Source organism: Molossus molossus, unplaced genomic scaffold (genome assembly GCF_014108415.1).
Source record: "Molossus molossus isolate mMolMol1 unplaced genomic scaffold, mMolMol1.p scaffold_m16_p_1, whole genome shotgun sequence".
Lineage (NCBI taxonomy): Eukaryota > Metazoa > Chordata > Mammalia > Chiroptera > Molossidae > Molossus > Molossus molossus.
The window spans coordinates 172,317,749-172,324,821 of NW_023425344.1; the positions used below are offsets into that span (position 1 = coordinate 172,317,749).

General features: G+C 40.7%; 1 pseudogene; it reads left to right on the top strand.

Annotated features, from left to right (window-relative positions):
• The first annotated feature begins 680 nt into the window (after window positions 1-680).
• On the top strand, window positions 681-5,958 carry LOC118619989 (annotated as a pseudogene).
• The last annotated feature ends 1,115 nt before the right edge of the window (window positions 5,959-7,073 follow it).

Here is a 7,073-nt window from a genome sequence, read left to right on the forward strand (position 1 = left end):
TTCAAAATTAATTTTAAAAAATGTCTTCGGATGAGGGTTTAAAAAATAATTTAAAAAATAATAATAGAGTGGGAGCGAAAAGAGATAAACCAAAGAACTTAAATGCATGTATTGCATATATGCATAACCAGTGGACACAGACAATGGTGTGGTGAAGGCGGCAGGGGGTGGGGGGGGGGCAGGGAGGCAGGAGCAGAGTGGAGGGTGTCAATGGGAAAAAAGGAAGGACATCTGTAATACTTTCAACAATAAGGATTTTAAAAATAAAATAAAAAATAAGGGCAAAAGAGACATTACAGTTCTGGAGGCTGGAAGTCCAAGGTCAAGTCACTGGTAGCTTCAGTGGCTTCCTGGATCATAGATGGACAACTTCTCATTGCGTCCTCACAGGGTGGAGCTCTCCAAGGGCTCTTTTATAAGAGCACTAGTCCAATTCGTGAGGGCTCAACCCTCATTCCCCATCACCTCCCAAAGACCCTAGCTGCTCCTCTTATCACATTGTGAGTTAGGTTTCAACATACTTGTTTTTGAAGTCAACCCACAGAATCATGGATAATTACCTGAGAATGTGTCTTTCAGTGATTTTAGAAGAGGAAGGGAGAGAGAGAGAAACATGAATCAGTTGGCTCCCATAATCACCCCAACCCAGGGTTGAACCTCACCACCTTTATGTGTACGGGATGATGCTCCAACCAACTGAGCCACACCTCTCAGGACTCGTGAAGAATAATTCTTGTTTAAAGGCACTAAGCTGTGGGATGACTTGTAACACAGCAATAGGTAACTGAAATACAGATACGCTTCACAAAAACCCCGTAACGCAGATGCCATTATTATCCTCATCTTATATATGGGAAACTAATACTTAGAAAATTTAAATAACGTGTCCAAGTGTAGGCCCTGGGGGTGAGGGGCCTGCCTAGGGCCCACCAGTAGTGTGGGTTCTTGACTTCGTGTAGGAAAGATTTCACACTACAAGTCCAGGTGATTTTGAGAGTATATTTATTAAGGAAGGGCTTAAGGTAGAAGAAGCAATAAGAGAGAGAGAGTCAGAGAAAAAGGAGGCCTTGAAGACAAGTTCAGGGGGTACACCTGGGACGAGCTGCTGCTGCCCACTGATCCCCTTCTTGCAAGTCTCATGGGGTTCCTAAAATTTAGGAGAAAAATAACAAAGATACAAGGCATGGGCGTGCTCTAGCAAGAGCTCGTGTGGATCCTGTCTTTAGGCTTTTTATCTTTCTTTGGCCAGTGGAATCCTAGGGGAAGTCTCTGGGGAGGGTCTCAACAGAATATTCATTAGCTCTTCAGGTGTGTCCTTCAATATGATGATTTATCAAAATGTGTGTGTAGAGGGTTCAGGGTTATTTTCTGGTTAGTATTATTTTTAAAGCACATTATCGCCCTGGCCGGTTTGGCTCAGCGGTTAGAGCATTGGCCTGCGAACCAGAGTCATGGGTTTGATTCCAGCCAAGGACAGTACCTGGGTTGTGGTTCCGTCCTTGGCCCTGGTCGGGGTCGTGCAGGAGGCAACCAGTCAATGTGTCTCTCTCACATCAATCTCTCTCTCTCTCTCTCTCCCTCTTTCCCACTCTATCTGAAGATAAATGGAAAAAATATATATCCTCGGGTAAGGATTAAAACAAAACAAAACAAAACAAAAAAGAATGTTATCAAAGAGGGACTGTGACTGAGGCCAGTCTGCTTTGGGACGATCTGGAATGTGTAAACCATTTGCTCCCAAGTGTCCTTGGTTAGGGAAGATAAAACCTTGTGACTTATTAGCTGGCTGTAAATTGCTCAAATTGTTTGGCCTTGTCTAATTATTTTGTCTCAGTTTTCCTTGTTCCATTTGTCAAGGAATTTCTCCAGCTTCTTGCGATCCTGCCTCACAAGGTCACGAGTTCAGAAGTGGTAAAACCAGGAATTAAAATCCATACTGGTTTGATACTAGAAACTAACTCCTAAGTATTATATTACAGAAATCCTGACCGAGGCTAATCTGTGCCCTAAAATATAAAATAGAGTATAAAATCCACCTAGAGTAAAAAAGATCTGGATATAATGTATTCAGAACATGAAGGAACAAAAAGCTTCTCTGAAACGTCTTTGTCACCTGGAGACAGCGTCTCCGGACACCAGGCTTCTATTCAGAAAACACCGTCATAAACAGCCCTATCAGTGTTCACCCCAGGCAATGCTAGAGAGCCAGGGAACACAGAGACTTTTACAGAAAATAACCACCCTCCCACCGAGAGTAAGAGGAGGAACGATATTAATTAGGACCAAGCATGAACACTAACATGTGGATTCAGTTGGTTATCATGGTTCAGGAGAAAAAAGTCTTGAAGAAAAATTAAAAACCAATGATGAAAAAGACATGTAACATCTCCAGCCATTAGAGAAATGCAAATTAAGATTAAAATGAGATATAACCATGATCCTATTAGAACAGCTAAAATTAAAAATACTAACAATTCCTACCCAAGCCAGTTGGCTCAGGAACATCGTCCCTTAAACCAAAAGATTGTAGGTTCGATTTCCAGTTGAGCAGGTAACGTAAGGGAGACAACCAATCAATTGATCTCTCTCTCTCTCTCTCTCTCTCTCTCTATCTATCTATCTATCTATCTAAAATCAATAAAACATATGCTTGAGTAAGGATTAAAAAAAAAAAAATAGTGACATTGCCCAGTGCTGAGGCTGTGGAGCAACAGGATCTCTCGTACGTTGCTTGTGCAAATGTAAAATGGACAGTCATAGTTTGACAGTTTCTTATAAAGTTAAATATGCAGCTACCATACAACCCAGCAATCACACTCCTAGGCATTTATCCCAGAAAAGTGAAAATGTGTGTCTACAAAAATCCTGCAGGTGAATATTCATAGCAGCTTTATTTGTAATAGTCAAAATCTGGAAACAACCAGAATGACCTTCGATGAGTGACTGGTTCAATAAACTGCGGCATCTCCATGGCACAGAACACTAATTAGCAATAAATAGAATTGAAATATTGTAACACACAACAACTTGGATGGATCTCAAGAACCTTATGCTTAGTGAAAAATGCCAATCTGAAAAGGCAGAAAAACACAAAACAAAAAAAAAGTCACATACTATATGATTCCACTTATATAACATTCTCAATATGACAAAATTGTAATGATGAAAAACAAATTGATGGTTGCCAGGTATAAGACGTGGGGTGTGGGGGGGAAGAGTTGGGTCTGACCATAAAGAGGTAACAAAGGAAGATCTTTGTGACAGCTGAATTGTTCTGCATCTTGATTGTGGTGGTAGTTACCAAATCTACACATGAGATATAATGGCACAGAACCACATACACACATTCTATCAATGCCAAATTTCTAGTTTTGATAGTTGCACTCTAGTCATACAAGGTGTAATCATTGGTGGAAACTGGAAGAAGGGTATGGGGACTTCTCTGTACTATTTTTGAAACTTACTGTGAATTGATCACTGTTTCAAAATAAAAAGGTAAAAAAAAAAAATTATAGGGTAAAACACACTTCAATAAAGTTAATTTTAAAATGAATGAGAGGAAATCAAATAAATTAATCTCTTACTGAATATAATATCTTGTTTATTCTTACTTTTCCCTGGTTCTGATTCTTTGATCTTGTTTATATTCTATTTTATTTTATTTTTTTTTTTTTTTTTTATCCTCACCCGAGGACATTTTTCCATTTTTTGTTCAGATAGAGCGGGAGGGAGAGAGAGGAAGAGAGAGAGAGAGAAACATCGATGTGAAAGGGACACATCGAGTGGCTGCCACCCGCATGACCAACCAGGGCCGGGGACAAACTGCAACCGAGGTATGTGCCCTTAGCGGGAACCGAACCCGGGTCTCTCTGTACCACAGGCCAACGCTCCAACCGCTGAGCCAAACCTGCCAGGGCTATATTCTATTTTATGTGTTCTGATTGTGAGCCAACAAAAATACTTTGTGAAATATGGCATAAAAACCAATAAACATTACTTATGCTATTAGCCAACAATTATGAAGCACTTACTTTCCCCCGGCACTGTGCTAGGCCCTACAGATATGACCAATAACTGAACTCATCCTCTGCTTTGCCTCTGGGCACATCCCACCCTCTTCACTCCACTCCTCCCCTCCTCCACACACAGGCCCTAACCTAATTCTTTCTCAAACTTCATTGCTTGTTCTTGGATCTTTTATCAAAACTTAAAGTGTAGGGAAAGGCTCATGGAGTTGGCAAGAACTGGCAGCCAAGATAAAGGTGAAGATGCTGAGCTGGAACCTGGACAACTATGTCCGAGAAACCAAGTTGGACTTACAGAGAGTTTCGAGAAACGATGATCCTATCCGACCCCCTTTTGAGGTCCCACAAGAATACATAAGAGCTTTAAATGCTACCAAACTAGAATGGGTATTTGCAAAACCATTCCTTACTTCTCTGGATGTTCACCGAGACGGAATCAATCACTTGGCAAAGCATCCAAAGAGCCTGACTACTGTCCTTTCTGGGGCATGTGATGGAGAGGTTAGAATTTAGAACTTGAACAAAGAAAATTATATCCGTGTAATACAGGCACATGAAGGTTTTGTGCAAGGAATATGTGCTCATTTTTATAGGAGTTCCTTTTTTATTGTTGGTGATGACAAAACTGTAAAGCAGTGGAAAATGGATGGACCAGGCTTTATAGAATAGGAAGAACCATTGTACACAATATTGGGAAAGACAGTGTATACAGGAATCGGTTATCACTGGAAAGAAGCTATTTTTGCCACATGTGGACAACAAGTAGACATTTGGGATGAACAAAGAACCAGTCCTATATGTTCAATGATCTAAGAATTTGATAGTGTAAGGGGTATTAAATTTAACCCACTTGAGACATTTCTCTTAAGGACCTGTGCTTCTGACAGGAATATCGTACTACATAGGATAAGAGGCAAGCAACTTCTCTGAAAAAGGTTATCTTAGATATGAGAACAAATACAATTTGTTGGACCCTTATGGCAGTTTTCATTTTTATTGCAGCAAACGAAGATTGCAACTTATATACTTTTTGGGTTTTTTCTTTTACGTGCCCCTAGCGGGAACTGAACCCAGGACTCTCTCGTCTGCAGGCCAACGCTCCAACTGCTGAACCAAACCAGCCAGGGCACAACTTATATATTTTTGATATACAAGCAAGTGCCCATGGATCACATATGTAGGTGCTTGATGTGGATTACTCTCCCCCTGGGAAAGAGTGTGTCCACTAGTTTTGATAAATCTATTCGAATTTTTCCTGTGGACAAAAGCAGCAGCAGGGCTGTATATCACACAAAGAGAATGCAGCATGTTATCTGTGTAAAATGGACTTCTGACAGCAAGTACACTATGTATGGATCTGACTAAATGAACATTCGTCTACGGAAGGCTAATGCTTCTGAAAAATTGAGTGTGCTGCCCTGGCCGGTTTGGCTCAGTGGTTAGAGCGTCGGCCTGCGGTCCTGAGAGACCCGGGTTCGGTTCCCACTAAGGGCATGCACCTCGGTTGCAGTTTGTCACCGGCCCTGGTCGGTTGTGCGGGTGGCAGCCACTCGATGTGTCCCTTTCGCATGGATGTCTCTCTCTCTCTCTGTTCCTCTCTCCCCCCACCACTCTACCTGAACAAAAAATGGGGGGAAAAAATGGAAAAATGTCCTCAGGTGAGGATTAAAAAAAAAAAAAAAATTGAGTGTGCCAAAAAAGGCAGCCAAAGATTATAACCAGAAGTTGAAGGAGAAATTTCAACATCATCTCCATATAAAACATATTGCTCATCATCAACATCTACCAAAATCTGTCTGCAGTCAGATTCAAGAACAGCGCGTCATGAAAGAAGCTCGTGGACAAAAGGAAGTGAATCGCCTCCAACAGCAAGGCTGGGTCTGTGCGCACTGTGTCCGAGAGGAAGAAACACATGGTAGCAGTTGTGAAGTAATGCTTGGTATTCCTACCAATACTGATGTATAATTACCTGTTATATTTTGATTTGCAAACCTGATAAGTAAAAATGCACTTAATCCTTGAACAACATAGGTTCGAACTGGCTTGATCCACATACATGCGGATTTTTTTTCAATCTTCAATTGGCCCTTCATATTGCTCGGCTGTATATCCAGAGATTCGACCATCCTTGGACCAACACAGCATTTGGTATCCGCGACTGGGAATCTGCGAACGCTGAGAGCTGACTGAAATGATATGTGGATTTTCGACTGCTCTCAGGGGGTCGGCACCCCTAATCCCCACTTGGTTCAGGGGTCGGCTGTACTGGCCCCAGTATAATGAACAGTTAAGTTACATGTGTAGAGTTTTATCATTGCTCATTTTAGCTACCTTATCTTTCTAAGGTGGCCTGGTTGATAAAACTATCCAACATTTTATCCTTGATCTGCTTTCTTATTTCATTGAAGAGTACAGAGTATTTGCAAACTAACTTCTTTTTTCTGTTAGAAATTGTAACTATACTTTTGCTCTCATCCATTATTGGACATTGTTTAACTTTACATTTAAGACCAAATATCTCTTGGGTTACCTTTAATAGTACTTTGAATAATTATTGCGATGATTCTTCCTAGCATTTTACATAACATGTAGAATTATATCAGTACATTTTTCAATTGAATTTATTTTCTGTGCTTTATATTTGTCTTTTGGAGACTTTAAAGATGATCAGCCTGAATGTGTGTATCTTTTATAAATGATAATAATTATAATTTATGGTCAAGTCACAATTTAAAAAAACAACTCAAATTGTATTTCTTTGTGAAAAAGAAGAAGGCAGGAAACAGAACTCTTTGGTTGCCACCAGAAAACACAAAAGCTCAGAATGAAGAGGTGGCAGGAGGGAGTGACTGCAGAGGCAGCTAACACGAGACAGGGGGTGTGGGTAAAGGTGGGTGGGTATGTGCCCCAAGCAAAACAGTTCCGTGGCAACTCAAAATCACACCATTATTCCCAGGAAGGATTAATGCAAATCTAACAGCAAGGCTGGGAAAAAAATCACACAGACAGTAGTGGTATCTTTGTAGATATGAAAAACATTCTTGTAGT